Below are 14,033 nucleotides of genomic sequence, written 5' to 3'. Positions count from 1 at the left end.
CAATTTCCTAGTCCTTTTTTGAGTGTGTACAGTTTTGAGGTGATCTCATCTATTAAGTTTTTCAGTTTCTTTATTTTTCATTTATTTATGTTTCCTCAACCCCCTCTAATTTCATTTGTGCCGATTTTTGAGTTTTTAAATTAATGTTATTCCTTCCTTTATCTCTGTTGAGTCTGAAAATACATAAACAGTTTTTAGATTATTTTGTTACTTTCATTTGCAATGTTGGCTTTCATTGGTTGTCTTTTTTTAATCGAGAGATTCTCACTTTGTCTTTCCCTGGTTCTTCACTCATATCTCCCTGAATGGTTGTCTCTACCCCAAATCCCTTGAGACCCCTTTTCAGAACCAGGTATGGTATGGGTGGTTGGAGAGTCCTGCCCTGTGTGCTACTGCATTGTTCACAGGTCCAGTTCCTGCATTCCTGGGCAGCCTTTGTCAGGTCCTTGCTCACGTCAGCTTGATTTCAGGGTTGTGCTGGTTTCCTCCTGTCTCCTTAGGTTTGTAGCTTCTGAGGAAACTTAACCTCAGGCAGCAGTTGCAGAACCTCTACTATCATGGGTAGGGTGGGTGGTGGACACTGGTCCAGACAGGATTTCCCACAAGGAGCTTGGGTCAGGGAAGCACCTGCCTTGTGTGAGCATCTCTAGTCATCCTGAATCCCCAAGAACTAAAATCAGTTGGGTCCAAGGAAATCCTATCTTGCTTTAGAGCACACTTTTAAAATATCTTCTTTTTTTTTTTTCATTTTACCTATTTATGTTTGGAGCAGTGGTAGGAGTGGTATGGTTCCATTCCTCTCTTCTTCTTCTTCTCCTTCTTCTTCTTCTTCTTCTTTTTTTTTTTTTAAGAATTTTATTTATTTATTTGGCACAGAGAGAAAGATCACAAGCAGGCAGAGAGACAGGCAGAGAGAGAGGGGAAGCAGGCTCCCTGCCGAGCAGAGAGCCCAATGTGGGACTTGATCCCAGGACCCTGAGATCATGACCTCAGCCCCAGGCAGAGGCTCAACAAACTGAGCCAGCGAGGTGCCCCTCCATTCCTCTTCTTTTAGGAGCCATTTCACCCTGATCTGAGAGCTTTCCCCTATTTCCCTTGATTCTTTCATTGGTGACTGTACGGCTCAGCCCATTTTTCACCCTCACATCACTGCTGAGTCCCCATGCTCCCCTTGAGCTCAGAGCAAGAAGTGTGAATTGTTCTTGGTAATTTTTCTCAGAGGCAGATGATGGTGACTGAGCCTGATAATAGGAGTGAATTAGGTCTCAGGAGCTGTGTCTAGGTGAAGTTAGGACATAACTGGCTTGAGTGTGAATCCTGGCAGGGCCACCATGTTCCTTCCACCTCTGCTCCTTCTAACATCTCTGTCCTCAGCTAGCCTGGCACACTCATGTCCCAGGGCACAGAGGGGTGTGTGAGGGCTGTCTTTGGTTTGGGCTGACCCAGACTTGATACCTGCCACCTTTTCTGACACTCTGTCTTGAACATCATTAGTTTTACCCCTGAGCTATGGAATGGGGAAGCTTGTGTACACCATACCTGAGCACTGGAAGCAGTGGGGGCAGAAATCCTGCCCACATTCCAGCCAAGCTGTGCACCCACAGGACTGTGTTCACCCAGAGTGAGGGCCTTCTGATTTACATATAGACTGTGCTGGCCATACAGGGATGCATCTGTAGGTTTCTCATTACCTTGGATAAGATGGTCAGGCTATAAACCACTTGTTTGCCACCTTTTAGAAAGAGTGTTGTTGAACCCCGTACTGGGGATCCTTTTCTACTGGAGCATGATGAAGGGAGGGCTAGGGCTGGTGCCAGGTAGTTGTACCACCCATCTGGCTGCTGGAAGAAGCTATAGAGGCTGAGCTTCCTTATTTCAGTGTAGAGCTGGCTTCCCCTTCTATATGGGTTAGGCCTCAGATGCTTGCTCCAGCTAATGACACCCTCAAACTTCCAAGTGGCCAGAGCAGTTCCCAGCCTTTCTTCCTTCCATGGGGCAGCTTTTTTGTACAGTGCCACTGACACCTTGGGCCTGGGATCTAATTCTTCTCTCCCTACCCTGCCACCTTGCCAAGTTATGCAGCTATTTCTGGCTATAAAGCTATAAGAAGTTGGCCCTAGGGAAGAAGTTAGCAGAAATCCAGCCCTTGGTACAGGAAAGTCATGGTATATGTCACTTTGCTGTGCTGCCGATGTAGTCAGTATTAAGTAATTTCAGTCTGACTCCTTAAGGGACACTTCCGTGTTAGTGCCTAAGATAGCACAGAAGCATGTGGTTTCTAGAACCAAACGCATACTTTCTTTAGTTTCTTAATTTTTTAAATTTTGTTTGCTTCTTTGTTTGATTTGTGTTTGACTTGTCCTCAGCATCCTTTCTACTTTTTATAATTGCCAGAACTTGCCAGAGAATTCCGTCAGAGAAGCTTAGGATGTGACAGAAGGAAGGAGAGGCTCATCTGTAATAGGAAGAAAAGCAGCAGTTATGGAAAGGATGGAGGAAGTTAGAGAAAGAAAATCAAGGAAGAGAGACTGGGAACAAGTTCAGTCTAAAGATTTCATGTGTTTGGTAGATTTGGGTTGGAAGTTGCATTCTCAAGAATGTCTTATGCTAGCCACTGTCTCTGAACCCAGTTAGTAGGGACAACGTGGTAGGATTCAGGAATATGAGGAATCTGTCTTACAGTCTGGTATGGGAGCTGGGGAGTCAGCCTAGCAATAGGAGGACTTAGAATTGTGAAGGCTTTTAATGTACTACTCAGAGTTTACTACTGCAGGGGAGCAGGAGGGCAGCACTGATATTTGGAATAGGACAGTTCTTTTTTGTGTGGGAAGCTGATTTCAGATCGGCACTGAGAACATTTGGAAGTCTGTATATGCCTTCCATGACTGCTATGAAAAAATATCAACCATGGGCCCATGAACGTGGTAGAGCAGCAGTAGATAAAATTCCTAGAGAATTAAAGGGATATGGATACCGGTATCATGAAATTTATCAAATTATCTATAAAATAGAATCTCTGGTGGCTATTTCCACTCAGACCAGAGATATGTAGGGATATGACTCTCGTTGGCACTGTGGGAGAGATAAAAGAATTACACTTAAGAGCAAGGGAGCAGAGAGTATATTCTTATGAGTGCAGCATTCAGAAAGCAGGAAGTAGAAGTTTGTAGGTAAATTAAAGACTGTGTAATGAGGATGGAACTTGAGACCCACCAGAAAAAAAGGTTTCCAGGAGTGTGGCCATCTGGGATGCTGGGAAACCAGAGTCTGGGAGAACGTTCCTACATTGTGCTCCTGGTTTATTACACATCTGTTTCACTTTTCTAGTTACTTATGCATCACTCCTTCTCTCTTACCCCTACCATTTTACCACTTAGAGTAAACCTTCTCTACCATAATCAAGAGAGTTCCTGCAATGCTACCTGCTCTAAGGTGTCTTTCTCAGCCGTTGGAAAAAAACAGAGTTCCTATAATGTTGTGGGCTTTGTGCATTTCATCTGTATCATCTCATTTCTTGGTTCCTGAGGTAATTCCTTGGTTCATGAGGTAATTATGAGGGCACTTTCAGGATATATCCCAATGGGATTTAAGATTCCTGGATCTGACTATGTAAAGGTATTTACATATTATAGGAACAGAAGGTACTGGTGAATTGTGACCACTGTTTTGTTCTTTTTTTTTTTTTTTAATATTTTATTTATTAGAGAGGAAGAGAGAAAGTATGAGCAGGGGGAGGGGCAAAAGGAGAGGGAGAGGGTTAGACAGACTCTGCATTGACCAGGGAGCTTGAGGCCAGGACCCTGAGATCATGACCTGAGCCTAAGTGAGCCACCCAGCCTTCCTGTGCCCACCTATTTTTAAATGAAATTGACAAGGGTCAATACCAGAAGATCCTGTAAACTCTTCTTTCACTGAGGGAAAATATGTAACAGATGCTTTGTTTGGGTTCTTTTAAGTAGGCAAACATGTCTGGAGTCAGGTTTGAATCAAGGAGCATCAGTAGCAAGTCAGGGAATGTTGGTACCTTTCTAGGCAGGTGTAACAGAGTGACATTCTTTGCCAAGGAGGATCAAAGGTTGAGTTTGTTGTATTGTTGAATTCCCTGAACACACACTGGTTCAGGAGAGATGTGGAAGGCTGAGTAATTGATTTCTCAGTGGTGACCCTGAGCTGGCCAATTTGTAGCAAACTTATTTATTCAAACTCTATTTTCTAGCTAAAGACAGATGGACCCTTTGATCGGGGATATCTTGCTGTGCTCAGAGAGCTCACAGTCAAAGCACAGCCAGGTACAGTAAGCAGAGGCAGTTTTCGTTTGCCAGAAATCACCCCCCAAAAGTTATGTAAGCCAGAGCATCTGATTCAGTGAAAGATGGAAGCACTGTGGTAGCATAGAGGTCCAAGGGGCTTCAGTTGGGGTGTCAGAAGGTAAGTAGTGGGACACGGAAATTGGAGAGAGAATGAACATTTGATACCATTCATGTGGGGCTGATGGGAGAAAAATTCTCCCTGACCAAATGATCAAATCATAGAGTTTGAGGGATAGGTGGAACTTAAGCACATGAGCCCCTCATTGTACAGAGAAACTGAGGCCCCAAGAGATTTTCCAGGGCCATACACCTGGAATGGTTAGAATGGGATTTCAATCCATGTCTTCAGACTCTAACTTCACACTATGTGGAGTTGAGTTTGTTTTTTTTTTTACAGTTTCTAATTTAGTCCTGTGTCTGGTATGGCCAAATGAATCTCTTGTTTCCTCTTATGAAGACACAGGCTATAGATATGCTATTATTTCCTTATTAGTAATGGTGCCTGAAGCTCATAAGTTTACACACCAGGTAATAAACTCCCACTCATGGTCTGAGAGAAAGGTTGAAAAAAATTTACATAAAAAACATCCAAATCCCCAACTCGTTAATGGATCCAATTCTTACTAACATTCCTTCTTCCTCCTACTTGTCTTTATTTTTGTGATGGTTTTGGGCTTCCTGAAGTGAATGATGATTTATCTTGAACAAAATAGGATTTGCTCTTGAATCCTGCTGGTGTAAACCTATGCTAAATTAAAAAAAGTAGATACAAGTCCCAGGAATAAATCAGACTTCCTGCTTAAAAAACAAGCACATAGTTAAGTTATTTCTTCCTGGAAGATAAGAAAAATCCACAAGGCTAAGAGTCCATCTCCTTGCCCATGTGTAAAACCTCATTCAAGTTATTTGTTGCTTTATTTATTTGTAGTAAGATAGGGTTTTGTTTTTGTTTTTCCTTCCTTGCTTCCTTCTCTTTCATTATCACTCCTTCTTGGAGGGGTTTCTGGTAAGTCAGGAAAAAAGGTAGATTTTGTCAGCACAAAATATATTAAAGTCAGACTATGAAAGGTGGTGAATATTAGCAAGTAAGGATGCATTCGAAGTGGTGTCCCTCTGAGACTCTGAAGATATTAATCAGGACTCACTAGACAAAGAGAAGCTGATTCAGCAACACCCCCATCCTCCTGCCGCTGGGGGTTGAGACAGGACTTGAGGGAAATAGAGGGATGAAGACATAATGGAGACATAGGCAGAGAGAAAAAAGGGAGACTAGAGAGAAAAGGACCTCACAAAGTCCCCCAAAGATAGGGTTTGCACAGACTGAGGAGTTACTTGATGGAAAAAGTGAAGGATCCCTTGTGTGTTTGTGATCATTTTATCCATGGAAAACATTCATTGCGGTGATAGACTGTATACCTAAGGTTAAAATATACTTTGCTGTCCAAACTGATACTTTTTGCACGTGAAAGGGGGCATTATGGATTATGCTGATCCAAGTGTAGACTGGGACTATCCGGCAAATCTGGACATATGGTCACCAAATACACCTATAACTCCTCCAGACCTCATGGACATAACTAAGAGGTCAGACTCAACCAAGGCACGGTTATTAAGCACTGGTTTGTTCAGCACTGTGCTCGGCATGGAGGATACAAAACAGAGCTCTTCTGTTTCTGTCCCAGATGAGTTGTTGTTTCTGTGGCCAAGACCTTCATAACTTTACAGAACAAGGCAAAACCTTCACAGTCCAGTTCCCCAATTATGATGCTTCTTAGCAGGGATTGTGTCCATGGCGTCCTCCTGGTCTTGCCTGCATGATGGTGGCTGCAGGCCCTGAAGCAGAATGAGTCAGAGCCATGTCACTTTGTTCTGCTTCTGCCACACATATGCCGGTTTTAATCAAATGAACACCTAATCCTGTAGTGCATTTTATTAAGCCCTTTGCCCTTCCCATTCCATCTGTTACAGGTTTCATTCTCTACCCTCCAAATGGAATAAGCTGTGTTTTTTTTTTCTCAGACTTTTTTCCCCTCCATGTTTGGGGTCTTTCAGAACTAGGCCCAGAGTCCAGAATAACAATGAAGCTGAAGTGGGTCCGACTACGGGTTTGCAGTCTCCTGAGTTACTTTGTCTAATGCAACACTTCTCTTATCAGCAAAGCCTCCAGTTTTGATGACGTTTGATGCCCTGTTCAGGGGAGCTCTGCAGTTGGTTTCACAGATCCTCCTGGTAGGCCTGCAGTTACTGTCTCCCCAGGCCATGAAGGACTCTAGGGGCACATGATTCTAGGGCATCCACTTGGATCAGAGGTCTGTACTGTGGGTGGCTGCATTCATAACCTTGCCTCAGTGGACCTTCCTAATTTTTTTTGGTTTATTTGGCTATTTTATTATCTTATTGGCCATATCTTCACACACATCAAAAAACCCAGCTCAACTGGAAAATAGGCTTTAGGGCCTGTGTTTTGGGAATAGTGAAAGAATATAAACAAATCTTCCCCAAGAAGTATATGTCTGTTTATTATACTTTCTCTCCTTGGCAGGTATGATAAGATTTTCATCTAAAAGAATGAAAAACATTTAAGAGATGTTGATGGTATGGCCAGTTACACGTTTCATTCTCTTTGAGCAAGCATAACCCTAGACACCTGGGTTCTGTCCCTCTTTTGTATTATTTATTTCGTGTCTGTGCCAGTCTCCCCATTTTTGTGTTCCTGTGAGGGGAAGTTTCTTGTGCCTCTCCTCTTTCAAGCCCTTCTTCACCATGTCCTACTATACCTTCATGCTAAACCCATTTTTTTCCACAGAGAAGGTAATTGATAAATGTTTCCAAACTCAGTAAATATCTTTGGCCTGTAAACCAGTAATTCCCTTATTTGATGCTGTCTGAAAGACTCACTGACAGGTTCTTAGAGGAAATGCAGGGGTCAGTGTGCTTTGAGTAACAAGGCCATGCTAAAGGTGCGGAAAATATGAAAGTCATTCCATTTACAGTCCTGTGGGGAGGTTTTGGTACCACAGTGGCTGAATCTTCAGGGCCCTAGGGATGCTGGAGAAACATAGGATTGATACCACATCCAATCTTTTAACTCTCTTGCTTACCGCTGTTGCAGTTTGACATACGCTCACAAACCTCCTTTGTGATAGGTGGGAGAAAAGATGTCGTAAACCCAGGAACACTCAGCTAAACTAAAGCCCAGGACATGCCTTAAAAGAAGCACCCAGAATCCTCAGTTGTTTCCCAAACCAGATTCAAGGAGGATGTGCTTTACCTTGAAATAGACAAGAATCAAACCAATCTAAAAAAACAAAGAGAGGAAGGCATAGGAGAAATGGCCACTTGATTCTTTACATCCTATTCCTTATTTTTTATTTCAACCCAGCTGTAGCATGCTCTCTACCCTATTTGACACTTCCGTGTTACTTCTGTTGATAGTCAGTGGGCTTCTCGTCAGCCAGCGATGATAGTGCTTTATTACTACCTCTGGGTTAAACTCTGATCTCCAGGAATTCTATTTGTCATATATTTGAGAACAATCCAAATTTCTGCCTCATTGGAGATTGGGTAGGGGGTGTGAGGATTGGCTATTATGAATAGGTGAGGAAAGTTCAAGGCATTAGGAAACTTCACATGAGTTTCCAAGAGAAAGGAAGTATGCGAAGTCTATTATGATAACTTTCTCTGTTTGGAAAGTAGATGCCCTCTTGTTCAGGGCTAGGTGGTGAAAAACATGAAAAAGTATCTTCCATTTATGTTGTAATAGCTATGACTTTAGAAGGCACAGAGCTGTCCACAAGGCCAAGTCTATGGAGACATGCAGTGCATGCTCTGTACAAAGTCTGCCTCCAGTCAGGAGGAAGGGGTGATGTTTGGTCATTTGCCCAGAGGGGAGGGATACCTTTCTGCATTTCTAGTAATATGAAGCCTTATGGTCATCTGCCTACCAAGAAGAGGGAACACTATCACCAAGATCATGTCTCCATCTCCATTCCTAACTCAGCAAAGACATAGAATATAGTCTTTTGATTCTAGACAGGTGTTCTTTGCCTAGCTCCATTGTGTTGCTTTGTGTGTGACCAGGGGCAATCAGAAATGCTGGGTATTAAATTTCTTCAGGGTGGCTCCTCCCCCACCCCTCTTCCAAGCCTTAGTCTTTTAAACTTAACAATCTAACCCCCACATAGCTGCTAAACACAGGGTTTCTGGTTCCTGGGAATACTGGGTGATCAATACCAGTTGTAGTGACTTAAGCAACAGATGAGAAAGCTAACAGAAAGTTAGAGCCTTGTAATCTAGGCATTAACAACAAATTGGGGCTTCTTTGAAGTGCAGAGTAGAGAGAAGATACGTTGTTGTCGCTGGCTTGGTAGAGAAGGGGGTGAAACATTCAGTGAAAGTGAATCCAGGCACATCCCAAGTGTACTGGGGACAGATAGTTTCTTTGTATGGCTTGAACTTAAGTTTGAGGAAAGGAATTAAAGTTCAGAGACTTGACCTTTTAAACTCAGTTTTAAGAGAAGCAATGAAATTGCAAGTTCCATGGCTTGGAATATGTCTTACATATTAAGGTCTATGCAGCTGGCAAGGGATTGTTTTTCCTTTGGTGGGCAATCAATAAATGTTCATTGAATTCAATTGAATTTCCTAAAGATAAGGATGAAGTTGGTGGAAAGCCCTGATTTGGGTATTTTTCATTTTGTTTTCTCTATGTAATTCTGTGATTCCAGGAAGGCTAGGAGGCAAGAGAGAAAACATCAGGTTTGAAGTTCAAAGAGATTCATTGTGGCTGGAACATGAAACATGAAGGAATTCTCGTGAAGGATGAGGCTGGAAAGGTATGTGGAAGCAAGTCATTTAGAATCTCCTCAGTTGGTTAAGACATTTAGACTTCATCCTAAAAGCAGCGTGGAGCCACAGAAGGATTTTTAGTGAGAGGTATCACATGCTTAGCTATACATATTAGAAAGATCACTGGGTATAGCATAAAAAAATGAATTAGAAGTACTTAAGTAGGGACTGGAGAACCAGTTGGTAGACATCTCAAATTTGGGACATGATGGCTTTAACTTGTACACTAGGCTAATAGCAGTGAGAGTGGAGAAAAGAGGGAACTGACAGTTCTTGAAATTGACTGGATGTGAGGGATCTTGGGTGAGGAGGAGCAAAGAGTGGGGAGGATTCCAAAGTCTCTGATTTGGGCAATGATAGAAGGTGGTGCCATCAATGAGACAGAGAACAGAGCAAAAGAAAATGGTATGGGGAGGTGATAGAGAAGATGATGAGATCAATTTTTTACATGTTGAGTCTCATGGGTTTGTGGGAAATCCTAGAGATGTGTAGTTGGCAATTGGATGAATGAGTCTGAAGTTGTTTTTTGTTTTTTTAATTTTATTTATTTGAGAGAGAGTGAGCATGCGTGAGTGGTAGGGCAGAGGGAGAGGGAGAAGCGACTCTCCGCTGAGCAGGGAGCCTGATACAGGGCTCAATTCCAGGACCCTGAGTTCACAACCTGAGCTGAAGATAGACACTTAACCCACTGAGCCACCCAGGTGCCTGGGTCTGAAATTCTTAATAGAGATTCCAGTTTTGATTTGAGTACAGATTTGATTTGAGTGCATATTTGATTTGATTGAGTACAGACTTTGATTTTCAGTACAGATTTGAGAATGATATAGACATGGGAGTAGATGAATTTGTTCAGGGAAATACCAACATGTAAGGGCTTGATAGAATTAGAAGAGTGCATAAAGAAACCTAACCGTGAGTGGTTAGAGGGATAGGAGGCAAACATAGAGGTGTGTTTAGGGAAAGATAGAATTTAAAGAAAGAAGGAATGGTCCAACTTCTTCACCATTAAGTCATCCAATCTCTAGGTTCCTAATACTTCACCTTACTTTGGTCGATAAATCTTGACTAGGGGGAAAAAAAAAAAAAAAAAAGCATATCCAACCAGTACTGTGTGAATGATATAGCCCAAGGTCATTATTGGTCTGTTTTATTTAAACATACCTAGGCGCTGCTCCCTCTGAGGATTTTACCTATACCAGAGAGAATGAGAAGAAATCCTCTTCACACGTTATACAGCTGCACTAAAAGTAGCCAGCAGGGAAACTGACCTATAAATACTATGAGCACATTAAGGTAAGTACATTTTTAAAAAGTTGTGTCTTTTGGCTATAGTCTAATGTGATGATTGGTGGAAGTGGAACTGAAGAGTGACAGGGAGATATTAATGGAAGGTAACACGCAGTCCTTTGGCCTTAGAAAGAGGAACGGACTATATCTGTTCCCAGAGGGAAGGTTTGATGAATAATGATCTTGATATACATTTTAAACATTCTGACAGTGATGCAGTGGGTACTGCTTTTGCTCTTTGGATAGAAGATTCTCTTTTGCACTGGTTGGGTCTACCCTTCAAGGCTGGGTTGTCGGCCACCTAAGGGAAAAATGGCAGAAGCATCACAACTTCTCTGCTCCTATTAGAGGCTGCGGGTGCTATAAAAGGCATGCTGTAAGAAGCTGTAGGTGGGTGATGGAACATCAGGGCCTGCTTTCCCTGCGGAGAAAAGAGAGCAAACCCAGGGTCTCAAGAAGGCGTGCTTTCCCAAAACATCGCAGTCCCCAGCTTGCTGAGTAGGAGCTGATGATTCACATTTAGATGCCCCTCCACCCGTACCCTCATCCCGACAACACAAAATTTGAGTCAATCTTGAACTTTGCTAAGAAAACAGTTTTGCTCTTTTTAGTCTTAGCAGCACCGGCATTTAAAGACCGACTCTGTAGGAAGGCAGAACCTTAGTTACCTTCTCTCCAAGCTGTTGCAGGAATTTCAGACCTCCACTTGCCAAAGCACTTTCATGGAGCTTAGGGTTTTGTTTTGTTTTGTGGTGGGGTGAGAGAATGCCTTTAGCGACTCCCTCCCTTTCTCTCTCTGGGTCTCCATTTTTTCCTCCAAACTGAGGGGTCTGAGTTCGGGGATCCTTGAGGTTCCCTAGGCCTAGTTTGTGTCTCCAACAGTGGGCCCCAACAGCAGACAGCTTGTCCTCAGCCAGGCCCTCAGCTGGCTCTAGAGGCCTACTGTCTATTTGGACAGGCAAGTCATATGTCAGTCTATAGAAAGGGAGCTTGTTTGGAGTGGGAATACAAAGGGAGAGGCTTTGACATTGAAAAAGCACATACCCCCTGGGGTCTGGGATGAAGATAAAGAGATCTAGAAATCAAAATGGTTAGTTGCTGCCTGGCTTTGCTGGTGCTTTGCCTGACTCCTTGGCCTCATAAGTTTGGGTTCACCTATGGGAAAGAGGCTCCCAGTTTAGAGGAGGAGTGTCAGAAGCAGACAAACCTGGCTCTGTTCCTTGGCCAATGTGTGACTGAGTTAGTTGTTGGACTTTCTACACCTCATTTTCTTTATCTGCTAAATGAAGATGTCTTAAGTGTCTGCCATGAAGATTAAATGAGATAACGAATACATAAAACAGCAATAGAGAATCTGGCTTTGTGTGTGGGATGGGTGTGTGTGTGGGGGGGTCCTTCTCTTCTCCCTAGTCCTCCTCCTTATTTTTACCTTTGCTCATATTACCCCCCCCTCCTGGATCATTCTTCCTACCTCTCCAAATTCAACTCACTTGCAGTGCTCAGTGAGGTCCCCCGGCGTGTTAGAGTGCTCCTGGCTTCACATTCTGTTAATGTCCTTCTTTCTTAACATAGTTTTGCTGATCTGGCCCACCTAGACTGCTGTACTCTGAGGGAAGGTGTCAAATACTAGTTCTCTTTCTGCGATACCTGGCAAGATGTCAGGTGCATAGAAGATGGCTACACAACATTTGAATGAATGAATGCAGAAAGTTACAGGGAAAATGAGGGGGCAGTGTGTGCTGTGCTTATGGCCTGAATACTTAACAGCCTGCTTGAATCCTGGTGCTACCAGTTAGGGACTTGGAAACTTTAGGAATTTAACTTTAGGAGTTTGAATCTCTCATTCTTCCTCAGTTTTCTCATCTGCATAATAACTGCAGTGGTAAAAGTAGTACCTCTCTTCTAGATTTGTTGTGAAGATTAAATAAGTTAGATTTGAAGAGTGTTTAGACCAGTGCCGGCACCTGGTGCTAGGTAAGGACCGCCCCCCATTATTATTTTAAAGAACATGAGTTTAGGATTAGACAAACCTGAGTTCAGAGCCTGCTGTATTGCTTACTAATTGTGGTGACCTTGGACAGAGGTTATTCAGTTTCTTTGTGCTCTCATTGCCTTATCTATAAAACAGGGATAATACATCTGTCTTATAAATTGTTGTGAAGAGGAAGTTGAGATGAGAGCCTAGAACACAGTATGTGCTGGATAACCGGTCGGCTATTAGACGTCTCCTTCAGTCTTCCAGAAGCGAGAATTTGAGATGACTGTGTGAAAAATCATTGTGGCGGCCCAGGCCCCATTTAGGAAACTGAAAACTGGGCTTTGCCCTGACTGAGAAGGGTTGAGAAAAGAGTAGAAACAAGGGTTTGTGGTTATATTGCAGGAAGGGGCAGGGAAGTTACTTTATGCCAGTTGCTAAGCTGTATCACCAAAATCCTGACCAAATTAGGTCATTAAAAATACATTTGGAAGGAGTAAGAGACTTTTGCCTGTGTGAAATTCCAGCACAGGTCCATGCAAGTCACCTGTGTATCTTTGATTATGCAAGGTGTTTCTTATGTTTTGTCCTTCCGTAGCCAGCTGTGTTGCTGTCATGGTGACGCTGTAGGTGGGAGTGAGCGGAGATGTGCCATCCTCTGCCAGCCAAGCGGGTCTGTGATTCTGTTTCTGAGAAAGTGAAGTTTGCCAGCTCAGAACTTGTATAGCTGATGGAGACCACTTGGCCTCTTCTTCTGAAGCCAAGTTGGGACTAAGAGAGTCCTAATATCTAGGGTTCAGTGTATTGTTTCTCTACGAGGATCATGTTTGGTGCTGAGTCATGTTTTAGGCCCCAACAGGATCTGCATCCGCTTAACTTCTGCCAGCACTGAGGGGCTGACTGCTCTCTACCATTCAGGACAGAGGGGTATCTGCGTGGTTTCCGTCAGGATCCTCACTAGGTCCATTGGCCTTTTGGGGAGGTGGGGTGGTAGTGGTGGGGAAGCAAAGGAGAGGCAGGCAGGGTGGCCTTGACACTAATTACTTCTTTCCCAGGTGTGTTTGCTGTGTTTGAACCACAGGACTGGGAATTTTTTTTTTTTTTTTTAAAGATTTTATTCATTTATTTGACAGAGAGATCACAAGTAGGCAGAGAGGCAGGCAGAGAGAGAGAGGAGGAAGCAGGCTCCCTGTTGAGCAGAGAGCCCGATGCGGGACTCGATTCCAGAACCCTGAGATCATGACCTGAGCCGAAGGCAGCGGCTTAACCCACTGAGCCACCCAGGCGCCCCAGGACTGGGAATTTAAGCCTCTCCTCCACCATCTGGACCTGCATTTAGATTTCATGATGCAGCCTTCTCACATTCCTTCTGTCTCTCTGCTGCTGCTTCGTTTGAATTTAATGCTAATAAGTTCTGCAACGCAATAAATTCTTTGGGAAGAGATGTAATATATTTCTACCTCAAATTACAAATTTCTGTGGCTTCATTAGCAGTGCCAACAATTGGTTTCAAACAGCAAGATAAAATTACCTACTTTCTTTTTTCATTACCACAAAGTTCTTCATGATTATAGCTTTATTTTCACCATATTCAGATGAGAGAGCTCTTGATT

General features: G+C 43.1%; 1 protein-coding gene across 1 annotated transcript in view; it reads left to right on the top strand.

Annotated features, from left to right (window-relative positions):
- The window catches only part of AKAP6 (A-kinase anchoring protein 6), a 552,477-nt gene that overhangs the window by 19,529 nt on the left and 518,915 nt on the right, over nucleotides 1–14,033 (top strand). Inside the window, exons 2-3 of the mRNA XM_044232056.1 lie at nucleotides 9,038–9,145; nucleotides 10,324–10,451. The gene's annotated coding sequence lies outside the window, so the exon portion shown is untranslated. The remainder of the gene's footprint in view (nucleotides 1–9,037; nucleotides 9,146–10,323; nucleotides 10,452–14,033) is intronic.

The sequence above is a fragment of the Neovison vison genome, chromosome 13 (genome assembly GCF_020171115.1).
Source record: "Neovison vison isolate M4711 chromosome 13, ASM_NN_V1, whole genome shotgun sequence".
NCBI lineage: Eukaryota > Metazoa > Chordata > Mammalia > Carnivora > Mustelidae > Neogale > Neogale vison.
This window is presented reverse-complemented; position numbering and strand designations above follow the sequence as displayed.